Below are 18739 nucleotides of genomic sequence, written 5' to 3'. Positions count from 1 at the left end.
AAAAAAAAAAAAAAAAAAAAAAAAAAAACGTTGAAAAAAAAATCATGTATATACATCACTTAGCTGCTTATTTTATATCACATGTAAAATTGCATTTTAATATTACATGTGAAATATACATTTCGTATAGACAAAGGATTATGTAGCACGTATACATAAGGTATTAAAATGAATAATGTTGTAACAACTGTTAGAAGTTTTAGAGACCATAGGCACTCTTCTTTAATTACATTCCTTATCTCTTATCCCCACTCAAAGCCACAGTGCTCCCAAAAGAGAACCACTGTCTTGAATTTTGAATTACTTATTTTTATTAACTCAAGAGTATACCATATACACATCATGTCAATAGATATTGGTTAACTCCTCTTTTTTTTTAATTTTTGTAAATGTGTATGCACTAGCATATGCATTATTTACATAAACAGTGTATCACACATTCTTTTTATCTGATTGTAGTATTTTTTCTTTATCTACTCTACACTTCCTTCTTTTCCTCTCCTCTACCCACTTCTGCCTCCCCTTACCTGACCCCACAGACAGCCTACTTTAAAAATCTGGTGTTGTGGAGAAATGGGAACCAACCTTGCACTGTTGGTGGGAATGCAAACTGGTGCAGCCGCTCTGGAAAACAGTGTGGAGGTTCCTCAAAAAATTAAAAATAGACCTACCCCATGACCCAGCAGTAGCACTGCTAGGAATTTACCCAAAGGATACAGGAGTGCTTGATGCATAGGGGCACTTGTACCTCAATGTTTATAGCAGCACTCTCAACAATAGCCAAATTATGGAAAGAGCCTAAATGTCCATCCACTGACGAATGGATAAAGAAATTGTGGTTTATATACACAATGGAATACTACATGGCAATGAGAAAGAATGAAATATGGCCTTTTGTAGCAACATGGATGTTATGCTAAGTGAAATAAGTCATACAGAGAAGGACAGATTCCATATGTTTTCACTCCTATGTGGATCCTGAGAAACTTAACAGAAGACCATGGGGGAGGGGAAAAATGGTTAGAGAGGGAGGGAGCCAAAACATAAGAGACTCCTAAAAACTGAGAACAAACTGAGGGTTTATGGGGGGTGGGAGGGAGGGGCGGGTGGGTGATGGGTATTGAGGAGGGCACCTGTGGGGATGAGCACTAGGTGTTGTATGGAAACCAATTTGACAATAAATTTCATAATAAAAAAAAAAGTAAAAGTAGAGTTTTCACCACTAAATCACACACACACACACAAATCTGGTGTTCAGTCTTGCTTTTTTCTATACTTTGCTCCCAATTTATTTCATCATATACAAATACTGTCAACAGTTGTACATTTTGGGGTACCTGGGTAGCTCAGTTAAGCGTCCAACTTCAGCTCAGGTCATGATCTCATGGTTCGTGTGTTCAAGCCCCACACTGGGCTCTGTGCTGACAGCTAAGAGCCTGGACCCTGCTTCATATTCTGTGTCTCCCTCTCTCTCTCTCTCTGCCCCTCCCCCACTTGTACACTCTCTCTCTCTCTCTCTCTCTCAAGAAGAAATAGACATTAAAATTTTTTTAAATAGTTATACATTTTACAAATATTCCTACTCATATATAATGGTGAAAATATAATATACATAATGGCCTGTGTAAATGTGTACATTTATTTTAAAATTTATTTTAAGTGGAATATTATAATTATTTGTGTTTTATATTGCTTATTCAATAATAACTAAAAGAAATTGATCCATGTCAAATGATATAACTTTATTTTGTTTTCTTTTTCATGTCTATATGATATTCAGTATTGTGGCTGTACATAGTTTATTCAGCCACTTTCATTTTGACAGTCATTTGTTCATGGTCATTATTTCCACTATGGACATTGCTTTAAGAAACACACATACACGTAAAACCTTTGTCTAGGGCCTTTATCACTTTAGGATAGATTTCTAGGAGTGAGACTATTGGAGTTAAAGATATTTTTAATTTTAATAAGTGTTGTTTCATACTTTTGTAAAAATGATTTAACATTTGTATTTCCAAAAGAAATTCATGAAAGAATACTTTTCTTCATATCCTTACCAGCAATAGATCTTATTTCACTTTTAAAAAAATTGTTATTCTGGTGGGTAAAAGTGATATCTCATTGGTAGTTTAATTTGTAGAACCCTGATCAATAGTGCATTTGACTATCTTATTTGCATACCGACCATCAGGTTTTCTTCTCTGTCAATTGTTTATTTTTATTCTTTGCTCATTTTTCTTTTGGATATTTTAGCTATTTCTTGACAATTTGTAGGCATTTTGTGGTAGTGTAAATAGTATCTCTTCACCTGTTACTTGTTTTGCATTTTTTTCATTAATTTTACTTTTCTACTAATATATTGTTATAAAAACTGAGCAAGAACAGAAAATGAGTACCAAAAGTATATAAGGAGCTGTCAAAGGCATGGCTTCATCAGCAACCTTAGCTAGCTATCTCAAACACAAGGAAATAAAACAATTTCAAAAAGCAGAATCTTTTGTGGTTTTCGTTTTTTTAATATAATTTACTGTCAGATTGGTTTCCATACAACACCCTTTGCTCATCCCAACAAGTGCCCTCCTCTCTGCTCATGACCCAGTTTCCCCTCTCCCCCACCCCCCATCAACTCTGTTTGTTCTCAGTATTTAAGAGTTTCTTATGATTTTCCTCCTTCCTCTAACTCCCCCCACCCATGGTCTTCTGTTAAGTTTCTCAAGATCCACATATGAGTGAAAACATATGGTATCTTTCTCTGCCTGACTTATTTCACTTAGCATAATACCCTCCAGTTCCATCCACGTTGCTGCAAATGGCAAGATTTCATTCTTTCTCATTGCCAAGTAGTATTCCATTGTATATATATCCATTCATCAGTTGATGGACATTTAGGCTCTTTCCATAATTTGTGGTTTTCTAATTTCTTGACAAGGGAGATGGTCCTTTGTGACTGAGAAGACTTAAAGACTAAACTTTCTGGCCGTGAAGATTTGGCCATTTGCCACCATTACAGTTTTAAAGAGCACTGTCTGCTCTTCAAACAGGAAATCACCCTCTGTAAGCAGGAAGTGTGCCCTTGAACAACATAATCCATAATCCTCACGGCTGGAATTAGAACACATAGAGTTTCATATACCACTAAAACCGTGATCATCATATTATTTGACCACTTGGAGATTTTAGAGATTTTAGTTCTTGGCGAGTCAAACTTCAGGACTGATTAACACCTATGAGTAGCATCAAAATGAATTCCTTAAAGTAGGTAAACATAATATCTACTACTTGCAACTATTCTGTTTTTTAGCCAGAGACTGTCTTTGGCCACTTGGGGGAACTTAGTAGCCTCTAGCAAAACGGAATGTGATTAACATCAGAACACTAAGTGCGCAATATGTAATTACACTCCATTAGAATCTATCAAAACAAGATTATAATTACACTTTGTACATGACATCTTCCTTGTAAGGTTGGCAATTTAGAGCTCTGCTTAAAAATAGAGTGCTCTGCAATCTGCAGACCCCCCAGTCCATTTAATAATGACCCATCAATAGTCAACTTAGTTTTTAACAGAACAAAGGTATTGAAATGGACTTTTAATACTAACAACAAGAAACTAACTAAAATGTGTTATGTACAGACAGGGGAAAAATCACTAAAGCAAACAGCAACAACAAGGCAGGAGAGTAAGGCTGATTTAACGTGGCAAAACTTATTTAGCAGGTTTTTTAGAAACTGAACCCCAGCTTTGGACCAAGTGTTTGATTTATGCTAACCTTGTGACCCTTGACTTCCCAAAAGGTTTCAGTCTTTTCAATATCACTTCTTTAGCCATAACTTTATTAGAAAATCAACAACCCAGGCAGGGAACGTTAAAAATAAAACTGAGTACTTTTTAGAGCAATATGGTGAATATCAGATTGAAGCCACACAACAAGCCTGCAAAGGAATTTTTTTTTTTTGCCCTATTTTGCAGAAGGAATGATGCAGTCCTGTGAGGTTGTGTAACTTGCCCAAAGTCCCTTAGTTAGCAACGTTATACCTGAGATTCAAGTCCAGGGCTTCATGACTCTGGAAGCTATGATCTATTATATAACCACACTCTTACTGGGCACACAAAAACCAAGTCTCTGGTTAAGTTTTACTTTCAAAATCAAAAAAAAAAATAAATAAAAGGGAGTCAAGATTTGTATTAATTTGGAGAAAAGGCAAGAGAAACAACAACAAAACAAACAAACAAAATAACCCGGGGCAACAGAAAGAAGATTTGGACAGAGCATTGGAATTGGATGTGTGGAGGAAACGAAGGGTACTTGTATGTGGTGATGGTATTTCATTGAAGTCAAATAGTAGAAGGTGATATTACTCCATATCCATCATAAAGAATTAGGATTTTATTTTTCCAAAATGTAATAGCCCATAAAAGGTTTAATTTAAAGTAAGTTCAATCTAATTAGAAAATTCTTAGGTCCTAGCATAAAGCCCAAAGTCTGCTTATACCATGCTCTGAAAAAGTAATTGCTTGTCTCATGATCTCATAAAGGTATCACAGATAAGATACAATGATTGATTGTTAAGCTAGGGGATGGGTAGCCAATCCAGTGGAGAAGCCACAGCAAATGGAGTGCATAGCGTGTTTCAACTGAACACACAGAGAGAAGATGGGTAGAATGATCAGTCCCTTATATTAACTGGAAGTCTGCAGTGTACGTAACCCTCCAAACTCTACAAAGGGGAAACATGAGAAAAAGAGTTAGTAGAAATCCCACATGTCAGCCTCTCCATTTCATAGGAATAGCTAATCAAATATTTCCCTACAAGTTTAGAAGCAAAAACATATCACTGGTGATTACCAGCCTGGAAATGTAAAGGAAAAGATTTTCAAAGATAGCTGCTTTAATGCTGTCTCCTGTTATATGAGGAAACAGAAGCTGAGAGAAGTGCTATGACTCAATCTGAATTATAACTCATAACTGGGAGAACCTGGATCCAGGTGCCAGTCCTTCTGTATTCGATATACAGTAAAACCTTGGTTTTGTGAGCATAATTCATTCCAGAAACATGCTTGTAATAGAAAGCACTTGTATATCATAGCAAATTTCAAGAACCATTGACTCAGTTGTGATCATTTGACATTCAGTGTCATGAACGACTTGTACTACAAGACATTGCTCATTTATCAAGTTAAAATTTATTAGTGGGATGCCTGGGTGGCTCAGTAAGTTAAGTGTCTCACTCTTGGTTTTGGCTCAGGTCATGATCTCGTGGTTGGTGAGTTCGAGCCCCACGTCAGGCTCTGTGCTGACAGCTCAGAGCCTGGAGCCTGCTTCTGATTCTGTATCTCCCTCCTCTCTGTCCCTTCCCAGCTCGTGCTCTATCTTTCTGTCTCACTCTCAAAAATAAATAAACAACACATTTTTTTAATTGATTGTAGTTTTACTTCCTCACGTCTATTGGACCCCTGAATTTAATCTTTCTGCAAAGTCTGTAATATCTGTTGGGCAGGAATACTTCATCTCCCACTAAGGGAATGCAACTTTCTCTTACTCCTGTTTCCTAAGATTTGATTCTCCCATTTTGTTCCTGATACTCTACTTTTCTCTAGCTATCACTTATTTTTCTCTTCAAATGAGTCAATAAACCCTCTGCAAAGGAAGTTGATAACATATGCCAGAAACCTTTTCATCTTTTTACAGTTCATATTCTTTTTGGCTTACCACTCTCACTTGAAGAAATATTTGTCTAAATAAAGAAACCAAATGGCAAATGAAGACTTCTGCTCAAAATATTGTCATCACAGAATGACGTGTGATGATGAAAAAATTACAAAGACCTCCATATTTAGTGATATTGAAATAATTAAGTAAATTAAACTGTTCATATACTAGGGTGTTATGCTCTTATTAAATACTTTTATGAAAACTTTTAATAATATTAAAACACATATGAGATTATAAGTGGCCAATCTCATGGAAAATAAATATTTCTTTTGTTTGAAAAGAGTATTTGCAGGAAAAAAAAACTGAAGAAATGTACCAACTTTTAAATATCTTTTTAGTTTAGAATAATTTTAAACTTACAGAAAACTCGCCAAGATAGTATAGAGTGTCTGTGTACTCTTCACGTAGCCTTCCCCTGACGTTGACGTTATATAGTCCATGGTACATTTTCAAAGTGAAGAATTCAACAGTTTTACAATATTATTAACTCAACTACACACTTGATTCGCCTTTCACCAGTGTTCTCACTAAGATCATTTTTCTGTTCCAGGATCTAACTGAGGATACCACATTGCATTTGGTTACCATGTTTCCGGAGTCTTCTCCAGTCTGTGAGTGTTTCTCTGTCTTTTCTGTTTTATTTTTTCAAGTCCTTGAAAAATCTGAAGAACTCTTGTCAGATCTTGTTAGAATGTTTCCCAATTTTGGTGTCTCTGATGTTTTCTCATGATTAGTCTGGGCTTATAGATTTTTCGAAAGTGTACCCCAGAGGGGAAGTGCCCTTGCCATCATGTCATACCGGGCAGGACATGATAACAACATGGCTTATCACTGATGGTGTTAACCTGGATCACCTGGCTGAGATAGTGTTTACCAAGGGTCTTTACTGTAAAGTAACCATTTTTCTTTTTCCATACCCTGTTCATTTAAAGTCAACAGGCAAGTTGAGGGGCATGAAGGCACACTACCTAAAGAGGAGTATGTTTACAAATATTATCAGGAATACTTCTGTGAAGAACATCCTTCCTGCGGTTATTAATGTATCCATTGTTTATATTGCTTTGGACTTATATATATTTATTTATTCTTTGGGTTGTAATCCAGTACTGAGTTTTTCAAAGCCCACTGAGGGCATTAACATTGAATTACGCCATTCTAATTGACTTCTCTTTTGCTACCTTTAGAATATGTCCATTTCTTTTTAATGAGCAGATGCCAATTTTGTGACCAGAACAGGAAACAAAAACATTAATATCTATGTTAACCCCACAAGGGCAGACCAGTAATCAGATTACTCACATAGTCCAGTGCAATATTTGTTTTCGTCAAGGTTGTGTGAGATTGGGCTGCCATGTGCTGATTTGAGGCGAGTCTCACTCACCTTCATTGCCCGTATGATGAGTTGAGGGCCACCGATGAGACGGCTCATAGCTGACTCTTGGGCTTAGACTACATGTGTGGACTTATGTGTTTGTTCTCACCAGTGTGTGTTCTGACAACAGCACACAAGAGCAACAGGAGTGGGACAGCAGGAGTGGTGGCACATGTCTTTAACCCATGTGCCCTCTAGTGCTGTAAGCTGGGCTCTCGCGCCACACCCATTGCTAGCTCTGCTCCCAGGGTGTAGCTGTCCCCTGGAGTGGCTGTTGTGCATCTCCTCAAGGATTTTAAAACCATTGCTATGTAACTAAAGGGGCTCTTCTGCTCTTTTCTCTGATGTCTGTCATTAAGGATGTTATTCTCTCCCGAGTTGGGCCTCGTCCATGATTAGAGGGAGAGACATCCCTTGCATGAATGGAACCACTCTAGAGGTATGGTCAAAATTGAAAGAGGCCATTCTAGAAATGCAGTGATTATGGCTTAAAGAATTCCAGGAAAGGGGAGCCTGGGTGGCTCAGTCAGTGGAGCGTCCAGCTTCGGCTCAGGTCATGATCTCACGATTTGTGAGTTGGAGCCCTGCGTCGTCGGCTCTGTGCTGACAGCTCAAAGCCTGGAGCCTGTTTCAGATTCTGTGTCTCCCACTCTCTCTGCTCCTCCCCGGCTCATGCTCTGTCTCTCTCTCTCTCTCAAAAATAAGTAAACATTAAAAAAAAATTCCAGGAAAGATGTGGTTTTACGTTTACTCAAGGAAATTCCAAATAATAAATTTAACATGACAGGAAAATGTTCGCATTTTCTTACCTACTCTGGGTAAAATTGTTGACATTTTCCTGCATACTCTGGATAAAATTGCATTTGTGGTCATCGTCAACAAAGCAGAGTAAAAACCTTGAAAGAATCACTGGACTTCAGTGGTCCCTGGTGATAGAGCAGAGGTTGCAGCATCATGAGTATGTCGCCAGTATTGAGTAAATGCGATTAGGAATTGCAGAGGCAGCAGGATCTATAATATTGCAACACACACAGATTCCAAAGGGCAGTGTCACTGCGGCCAATAGCAGTGTCACTTCTGTTTTATTTGTTTTATTTCTGTTTTATTTTTTTTATGTTAAGAGATGTAAAGTTAGCCAGGAATTGCAGACTTGACATACAGGGGGGAAAACAGAGAGAGAGATTGACAAAGAGGTGGTTCTTGGATTTGTGCAGGAAAAGGTGGTGTTTAAGTACTACAAACATTCTTCACATATACTAACTGATAGGACATAGGAGAGTGAATATATGCTTCTTTGCCAATTTTGCTAGCTCTTTATCAATGAATCACTATACCTCACATGGCCCATGAATTTAATAAGGCACCATTTACTCAAAGTGTTATGCAGTGAAAAGAACCCCTCCCCCCAAAATATTTACTGGGACCAGCACATTCAAGGGGTAGCCCTTTTTTTGTCCCTGTTCCCACTACTATGTGCAAATTCCCAAACAGCATGTGTTGGGGGCAATCCTTTCATACATTTAGTATATCATGGTTTTGTCCTTGGCTCAGTGGTCAGATCTCCGAAATATTGGTCAGAAAAAGAGAAGGAAAAAGTTGTTTCTTATATTTGGGTCTTGCAAATTGTTCCCCAACAGAGCTGAGAGAGAAGGATCACTTCATTTTCCCTTAAAAAATCCCCTAGGGTTTGGGGCACCTGGGTGGCTCAGTTGGTTGAACGTCCGACTTCGGCTCAGGTCATGATCTCACAGCTCGTGAGCTGGAGCCCCGAGTCGGGCTCTGTGCTGACGGCTCAGAGCCTGGAGCCTGCTTCGGATTCTGTGTCTCCCTGTCTCTCTGCCCCTAACCCACTTGCATTCTGTCTCTGTCTCTCTAAAAATAAATAAACATTAAAAAAATTTTTTTGAAAAAAATCCCGTAGGGTTTGACAACTGTGTTTCACTGAAGAAGAAGAGAACCCACTACTTTCACCAGGGAAACCTCTACTGAGCTGTGTTGCTGGGGCATTTTGAAAATGTGACCTCATGTGGAGTTTTAACCAGCTGTTGTCCTTAGACCAAATCCTGTTGCAATTTATAATGCTCCTTCTCCATGTAAAATCCTGACGTCCTAAACATGTGACAGGTTCATACTACATAATTACAATTGGATTAAGACTGTGATAAAGTAAAGTAAACATATATGTAGGAGTTATAGAAGGTAAAAAATATATATATACATACACAATTAAAATTATACTTATTAATTATACTTATAAAATTATATTTATATATATACAATTAAAATTATATATATGTGTGTGTGTGTATATATATATATATATATGTATATATATATATATATACAATTTTGTGAGTTCGAGCCCTGCGCCAGGCTGTGCTATCAGCCTGGAGCTTTATATATATATATATATATATATATATATATATATATATATATATAAAATATACCTTTATATATAAATTTAACCTCATGAGGGGTGCCTGGGTGGCTCAGTCAGTTAAGTGTCTGACTTCAGCTCGGGTCATGATCTCACGGTTCATGGGTTCAAGCCCCACATCAGGCTCTGTGCTGACAGCTTAGAGCCTGGAGCCTGCTTCTGATTCTGTGTCTCCCTCTCTCTCTACCCCTCCCCCACACAGACTCTCTGTCTCTCTCTCTCTCCCTCTCCCTCAAAAGTAAATAAACATAAAAACAAAAATTAAAAAAACAAAATTAACCTTACTAGTAACCAAAGCAATATAATCGAAAAGGTTGCATTTTGCCTATTTCTTTGGCAAAGTTTGGGGTTTTTTTTAGTGTTCAGCACTGGCAAGTATGTGAAAAAATGGCCTGTGATTCACTGTAGGGAGGAGTGTAAATAACTATAAGTTTTTGGAAGGGTAATTTGGATATAGCTATCAAAAGTTTTAAAATGTACATATATTTTAGTCCAGCAATTCTACTTCTAAGTAGGTTTACTCAGTGTTTTACCAAAAAAAAAGTTTATTGCAAGGCAACAATAATTAAATCAAAAGGAGAACTAATCTAAATGTCAAAATTTATAAATTATACGTTCATATATGAACTTCTCTGCAGACATTAAAAATAATATAAAAGTATCTGAAATAGAGGGAATATAATAATACATCATAAATAAAAATAGTATGTGGCACCAGTAAGGTACAACATTATTAAATATATATGACATGTATATGTGTATATATGTTTATGTGCAAAAAGATTACTTAGAAAATATTAACACTGGTCTTCTCTGAATGATGACAACTGGAGTTATTTTCTATGACTTTGGTGGTAATTTTTAAGTTTTCATTGTCCAAATTTTCTACGGTGAAAATACGTTTATAATCTAAGCAAACTACATATTATAACTTTCAAACTGCTACCTTCTCATTCATACATATGGACACATACATTGTCTTCTGACTGCCCTGGTTTATATTTATATACTCTACTAATATATCACTTTTATTAAGACGATCACATTAATGTTTAGGAAGATTCTGAAGTCAGAGCAATTAAGTGATAATAAACTGCTTTCACAAAACACATTTTTAAAATTAGTAGGATGCATAAATTTCAAGCCCACAGCTTAATGAACCTTTACATAATTAAATGACTTAGGCAGAGACATAGAGCAATGCCATCACCTAGATCAAGACCTAGAACATACTTGTTATCTCAGAAAGTTGCTTCTTAGGACTTTCTGGTTGAGAGCCACCCGGCACTTTAGTTCATGGTAGTTGCAGAAGTCGTGGTCAAACCTACCATGTGTTTAGCTCTTGCCATGGGCTTGACTCTGTGCTAGATCCTCTAAATACAATATCTCAGGGAACCTAGGTGGCTCAGTCACTTAAGCATCCGACTTCCGCTCAGGTTGTGACCTCACGGTTTGTGGGTTCGAGCCCCGTGTCAGGCTCTGTGCTGACAGCTCAGAGCCTGGAGCCTGCTTTGGATTCGGTGTCTCCATCTCTGCCCTTCACCTGCTCACGCTCTGTCTCTCTCTCAAAAATAAATAAACATTATGGGGCACGTGGGTGACTCAGTTGGTTAAGTGTCTGACTTTGACTCAGGCCACGATCTCACAATTTTGTGAGTTTGAGCCCCACATCAGGCTCTGCTGCCAGCCTGGAGCCTATTTCAGATTCTGTGTATCCCTCTCTCTCTGCCCCTTCTGCTCATGATCTATGTCTCAAAAATAAATAAGCATTAAAAATTTTTTTTAAAAATTAAATAAATAAATAAACATCTCATTTAATCCTAATTCTATATACAATGAAGAAAAGAAGGGTTTTCAATATTAATCAACTAGCCACACAAATTGTTATCAGCAAATAGAAGACAAGCAAGTATTTGGTTGTCTTGAGTTTGGTTTCAAACTTGAGTATTTTTTCCAAATTTTGCAGGTTTTCAATAAGTTGAACAATGGAGTTTGGTAATAACCACCCTAAAAATGACTTGACAGAGAAAACAAGTTGAGACATCAAATAACAGAAAGCTGACAGAGAGAAACACTGGAGACCCTTAAATGCCTAGGGGCAGATAATCCTTAAGTGCCCAGCACACTCAGGAACTGGTTTGGAGAGGTTTTAGGATTAAAGTGACTATAGTACATTATATTATTCCCAGAGAGCCCAATCCTCAAAAAGAAGATTATACCTCCTTCAAGGATTTCAGGACAACTTTCTAGCTTTTAGAAGTTTTTATTTAAAAAATAATAATAATAAATAAAGAATTTTTTATTTAAAAAAATAAACACTGTGTAGTAACCAATTGTAAAACAAAATAATTCACCCAAAATCTCACAGAACACCAAATAGTGATTACATGAACAGAGATATTACGAATCTGAAACTAAATTAAAATTCATTTTGGTGACTATGTACAAGTTCTCAATTCATTACTCTTCCTACAGTTTCATTCCTCTGCAGAGCTGGATGGAAATTTGCATTTCCCCAGGCTCTGCTTCTTTAAGTGACTGACCAGGAGAGGGGCTGCTCCAGGACTTACAACATTAATGGACCACACACCAATTAGCAGGGGAAGGAATCAGTCCTTCCAATGCATGTAAATTAAGTATACAATCAGCAGGCTTTCTCTTTAGCTAAAGCCCTTCCATGGGAAAGAACACTCAAGAGACCCTCTCTTTTCCCTTTGCAGCAGCAGAAAAAAAGGGGAAAAAAAGGCAATCACCCTCAATTCCGCTTCAGAGATAAATTAAAATGGCTATTTGTATCAGGTGGGAAAAGTAAGGGTGATTTCCCACATCAGGGAACCACCATTACGGATCCAGAGCTCTATCCTCTGGCTATATTACTCATATTTATTTCCTGTGGGTTTAGAGAAGCAAGAATTAGAAATGAATGGCATTCCTGACTGCTCACAAGGGATTCGCCTCAAGCCAAACTCCTGCTTTAACTTTGCACAGTTCTTAAGTCTCCAGATGCTGTATGTGTGACTCTGCCATTAGAAATCTTCAAACTTGTGGCAAACCCAGAAACAATGAGACAGGGAAGTCACACAGTTTGGGAGAAAGAAAACAACAAGGTCAAACAGATACCTGAAGCCCAAGGGACAGGATATTTTCAGAGGCAGGGGCATTAGAAAAAGAGGATGGGCCATAAGGATAATTTTGATTTCTTTGAACCATTGAGCTCTCAGATGTAGGATAAAGGACCCAGCCCAGGATCAGGCAGACAGTTAATCAACCTCTGAACAGGATATTGCCATTCTGAATGCCCTATTTCCAAAAATTAAAAACTCATCTGTATTTCAGCTGAGTCTTACTCATAGAAGAAGCATTCCAAAGCTTTGACGTCTGTTAGCATCAAGGGATCAGACATGCAAATTAGCACTGGCCCTTGGCTGAAATGACACTCATAGCAAGTGCAATGTTAAGGGGACCTGCAAAATATCAACAGTGACTTTAAATACACCTAATTTTTCTTAAAATCTGTTATGGAGAGCTTCATATAGAAATCTTGCATGCAATTTCTGTACTCTGGGGAAGTCTCAGATTTTAAAGAACTTCACCCAAACTCTCCATTCTCCCTTCTACATCCACTCTCCCTCCCAATCCTAAGCATTATTAATCCACCTTCTCTTGAATGTACCTCCTTCTCCACTCTATATCACTGGATGTTCTTGATTTAGCAAATCTTGGGGGAATTTTTTTTTTAGCATTTTGAATCAGAGAAGATGCTTTACACTCTTTCCCAAAGTATTCTACAATTTCTATAACTTATTCCCTTAGCGTAGGGAGATCTCAATCCTGACTGCCCATGAAAAATACCTGGAAAACTTGGAAAAACAAACAAACGAACAAACAAGCAAACATATTTTGGACATACCCAAGACCAATTAAATCTCCAAGGGTAAGGCCTGGACATTTATATTTTTTAAACTCCCTAAGTGGCACTGATGTTCATGTACTAAAAGTTAAATGCTTACATCAGAGGAAAAGCAACAAAGGACAGCTGCCAATTTCAAAGTTCCAACAAACGGTTCTCTGCTATCCTGTGTTATCATCCCAGATGAAACCCTGGACATTTTGAACAGAGTTTTATAAGGCAAGGTAAGCAGGATATAAGCAAGGGATTCTGTGCCAGGGCCCTAATCCCTGAATCACTCTGTAAGATTACAAACCATACTTTTATCTCCTTGCAGATCCCCGCCCCAGAAAGCAATTTGGAGGAAGAAGCTTCAAAACAGAAATAATCAAAATGCTGCAGTAGGAAATCTGATAGGAAACATACAGCACGAGAAGGAAAATATCAGGCAGCATTTCATTAAGTCCCCAAAGCCCTGAAAAACACTGATTTGAGGGCCAGAAAAATCTCATCAATTATAATACTTAGTATGTCTTCTAACCTGAAAAAAAACCCATTATAGTCAATATGATGCTTGGACACAGGGTGTCGAGTCTTGTAAGGATGGATTTCTCTGCAAAGACCCCAAAGCACTTGTTAGCAGGGATTTGCCTTGTCAGCCTTTTCATTTTCCTTCTCAAGCCTTATATGCAATGACCTACTAATGATGAAACACTAATGTTACATGTTGGATGGATTAACTGGGGCACGATTTAGCTCCTCACATCACAGACAAAGACAGGAACATTTGTTTGCATTTTTGAAACTGAGACCTAGATGGGTCAATGACTTTCCCAAAGCTTCATGTTGACAAAGAAGAGAGTAAGGGCAGATTAGTGATCACCATCTTCAACTGGACTAGCACTATTTTCTGTGCAATCTTGTTTTCTATTTCTTGATACCTTGTTGGCCCACTCTGCATGATGAACGTATCAAAACTTCTGCCCTCTCTTCAAACATAATGCCCAAATTGTGCCTCTTGTAGCTTCTTTCCTTATAATTTTGGCTTGGCTTGCAGATAGCCCATTGTGGCCACTCAGACACATCCTTTATACCTTCAGCCTCACAAGTGATGGAAAATTCCTCTCTCTCTCTCTCTCCATATCTTTTTGCCTTTTTTTCTCTTCATATTTTTATTCAGCACTAAAGGGATCTAGTTGCTTCAGGGTTTTTGGGGTTTTTGTTTTGTTTTGTTTTGTTTCTTGTTTTTTTTTGTTTTGTTTTGACACCAGACCTCATAAAAAAAAATCTCTCAGACTTTGGTTCCTTGAGTAGCTTCTCTGGAGGCAATAATTCTCTGTAAAAGATGTTTTGGGCAAGAATGAAACCTTATCTAGGGGTGCCTGGGTGGCTCAGTAGGTTGGGTGTCTGACTTCAGCTCAGGTCATGATCTCACAGTTCATGGGTTCGAGCCCCGCATCAGGCTCTGTGCTGACAGCTCAGAGCCTGGAGTCTGTTTAAGATTCTGTGTCTCCCTATCTGCCCCTCCCCCGCTCACACCCTGTCTCTCTCTTTCTCAATAAATAAATAAATAAATAAATATTTAAAAATTAAGAATGAAACCTCATCTAATCCTTTTCTGTTTTCAGGGCTGTCCTGTTATACTTATCTTTCACTCTGAGTTCAGGTGATTCTGATATTCATCAGGGGTGAGGTCACTGTACTAAAAGCTGAATGCTCAACTAGCATGGCAAAGTTCCAGTTATGCTAGGTTCTCTTTTTCCAAAATTACTATCACAGGTAACGTTCTGGAAATGTTGAACCATCTCATACAACAACAACCTAATCAGGCTAACTTGCTGAATAATTACTGTTACAAGGAAATGCATTCATATCTGAGAGAAACTTTATAAATGCATTTGAATTAAGGTACATTATTATTAATTATACAAGAAAAGGATTTTATGTCCATTAATGACATCTGAAGCATCTGAAGGCAGGTGAAAATAAGTTTGGTGTATATAGGCATTGGGTGTGGGGGGTCGGGGGGAGGGATACAGGTCCTAAAAATCACATTAAACTTACTCAGCAGATACAGAAGGTAAACTTGATTTAGTGATTTAAAGAATGAAAGTGAGCAGGTCAAAACCTATGATTCATTTATTCCTCTGGGAAACTACAATTTTAGTTAATATTTTTAAATGTATTTTTGGGACACCTGGTGACTTAGTTAGTTAAGCATCTGACTCTTGATTTCGGCTCAGGTCATGATCTCGCTCATGATCTCGCGGTTTATGAGTTCAAGCCCTGCATCAGGCCCTGTGCTGTCAACCCGATTGGGTTTCTCTCTCTCTCTCTCTCTCTCTCTCTCTCTCTCTCTCTCTCTCTCTCCCCCCCTCCCCCGCTTGCTCTCTCTCTCTCTTTCAAAATGAATTTGAAAATTAAAAAAAAAATGAAATGTATTTTTAAATTTTTATGAGTTATACAAGCATACACATCACTTAAATTGCAAATAATGTTGTGCTCACTTCGGCAGCACATATACTAAATTGCAAATAATGTTATCAGACTCATATCAAAAAGGGACCGTTTTCTTCCCATGACATCGCACTGCCCAGAACTACCTCTCAGAAGCCACCATTCTGTTTCTTTTTTTTTTTTTTAATTTTTTTTTCAACGTTTTTATTTATTTTTGAGACAGAGAGAGACAGAGCATGAACGGGGGAGGGGCAGAGAGAGAGGGAGACACAGAATCGGAAACAGGCTCCAGGCTCCGAGCCATCAGCCCAGAGCCCGACGCGGGGCTCGAACTCACGGACCGCGAGATCGTGACCTGGCTGAAGTCGGACGCTTAACCGACTGCGCCACCCAGGCGCCCCCTGTGTTTCAAAGCAATTTGCTTCTACTGCTATTTGCATTAAAGGATTTCAGATTTCATTCATGGTAGGTAAACATTTAATTCTCTTATTGGCCTACCTCACAGCCTCCATGCTTCCTTCCCAGAACCTTCCAAACCTGACTCAACTTCATGGAATTTTTGGCATTTCGTAGTCATAGTAGCATTTTTCTTATTCATAAATGTTGTTCATTTGTTGCCACCAAATAATATATTACAATAATGTTCATTTTCCTATACAACTCTTGGCTCTTCCTAAATTTTGTGTTTCATTTTTTTGGTCTGGTGTTTTATGTGAAAATTAATATATTTTTTTTCTAAATTCTTAAACAGATCTTCCAAACACCTACCAGTATTATTTTCAGAATTTTCAAATAAAATTTAAATTATATAATTTCCAAATATCCAAATGCATGAGGAAACTTCTCATATTCCCTTGTCTAACATACATATTATTTATTCCCCACTGACCTGAGTAGCTCCCTAGAGAACTGTTCTATCTTTCTGCCCCAATCTATTGGGCTCTTCTTTAGGTTATGGCTGCACGGCTCTCTACTATTCTTTGTTTCACTAAATACATTCTTTTCTAGACAGCTCTTCTGTGTTAAGCCCTATTTCCTAGAATAGAGCTGCTTCTTTCTTATTTTATTTCTTAACTTTGTAACAATACCTATTAATCAAGAGTGGATGGGAGGCAAAAATCTTGAGATCATTGATATCTTTTTTACAAAGTTTTACTAAGTTTATTTATTTTTAGACACAAAGAAAGTGAGTGGGGGAAGTGCAGAGAGAGAGAGGGAGAGAGAGAATCCCAAGCAGGCTCCACACTGTCAGCACAGAGCCCCAAGTGGGGCTTGAACTCACCAACCATGAGATCATGACCTGAGTTGAAACTATGAGTTAGATTTTCAACTGATTGAGCCACCCAGGAACCTGAGATTATTGATGTCTTAAAATGTCTTTGTCTTTCTCTTGTACTTTATTGATAATATGTTTGGTCAAGAATGATAGTTTAGAAAGTATTATCCTTCATAATTTTGTAGTCATTGTTCCATTGTCTCTTACCTTTCAGTGTTTCTGTTTGTAAGTATAATGCCATCCTGATCTTTTGCCTTGTTTTGCCTTTGTTTTCAGGAATCTTTTAGCACCTTACCCAGTTATGGTAAAGTTTTAGTATGACATGCTTTAATGTGGGTGTTTTATTTTCCCTCACTTATTGTATTGTGCTCTCTGTAGGACCATAAATAGATGTATGCCCTTTAGTTCTGGGACACATTAATTTTTAGAGAACACCCATCTCCTGGTTTCTCTAGTCCCTGTTAGTTGGATGTTGGATCTCTTTACTATTTTCTTAATTTTCATATATTTCATCTCCTGTTTTTGTATTTTTTTTAAATCTATGGGAAGTATTGTTTACTGTGTCATCAAACGGTTTTACTGACAGTGTTAAACTTCTTTTATGGGACTTACAATTTTTAATGGTCATTTCTTATTCTTGCTTTCTCACTATGAATTGTGTAGGTTCTCATGTGTCTGAGAATTCATTTTTTAATGGGTACAATTTATGAACTATGTCTATATGCTAAGTACTCTACCAAGCACATTCCATACATCATATTGTTTAATTCTTTTTTTTTGGCAATATGAGTAATTTATTATGTAAATCTGAATCTCAGGCAAGATTTGGGTTGGAGGTATTAGGATTGTTAATAAGTAGGTGATACAGATATTTATTTATTTATGTATTTATTTTAAATTGGAATGCTTTTATTTTTTTTCAATATATGAAATTTATTGTCAAATTGGTTTCCATACAACACCCAGTGCTCATCCCAAAATGTGCCCTCCTCAATACCCATTGCCCACCCTCCCCTTCCTCCCACCCCCCATCAGCCCTCAGTTCGTTCTCAGTTTTTAAGAGTCTCTTATGCATATTGTTTAATTCTTACAACAGTTTTTCATGGAAATATTATTTTCAGAAATATTATTACCATTTTATAGATAAAGATGCCAACATCAAAACATTTTAAAAATTCTGATTAATTCTGATTATGTAAATACTGTTCACTTTTTACCAAGTGATATATTATGATTATGTTTTTAATTTCTAGACAACTTTTTGTTGATAAATGCCAATGGCAAATCAATTTGACTGTGGATCCCAAATTCCAAAAAACAGTGTATGAGACTGTTAGGAGTGGAGGCACTATTTATTATCTGTACTTTGCTACTTCTAATTCTTCATATTATATGTATCATATTGTCATTGTTTTCTTTGTTTGTTTTTCAGATTTCTTATATTGTAGTCTCCTGGGGACAGGGGCATATTTCTATTTTCTTCATAACTCAGCATCCACATCAGTGTCTGGAAAATTAGTTGCCAAATATGTTGATAATTGAACTGTTTGCTTTTAGAAAGCAAACAGTCACTGCTCATTTTATTGTA

The 18739-nt window shown here is 37.3% G+C and overlaps 1 long non-coding RNA gene across 4 annotated transcripts in view; it reads left to right on the top strand.

Moving 5' to 3' along the window:
• The window catches only part of LOC121044768 (uncharacterized), a 184468-nt gene that overhangs the window by 19943 nt on the left and 145786 nt on the right, over positions 1–18739 (top strand). For all 4 annotated transcript variants that reach the window (XR_005797468.1, XR_005797467.1, XR_005797466.1 and 1 more), the window contains exon 4: positions 6268–6328. This is a non-coding gene — a long non-coding RNA (uncharacterized LOC121044768). The remainder of the gene's footprint in view (positions 1–6267; positions 6329–18739) is intronic.

The sequence above is a fragment of the Herpailurus yagouaroundi genome, unplaced genomic scaffold (assembly GCF_014898765.1).
Source record: "Herpailurus yagouaroundi ecotype Mexico unplaced genomic scaffold, PumYag 189, whole genome shotgun sequence".
Lineage (NCBI taxonomy): Eukaryota > Metazoa > Chordata > Mammalia > Carnivora > Felidae > Herpailurus > Herpailurus yagouaroundi.
Note: the sequence above shows the minus strand (reverse complement) of the source record. Positions and strands in the feature narration are given on the sequence as shown.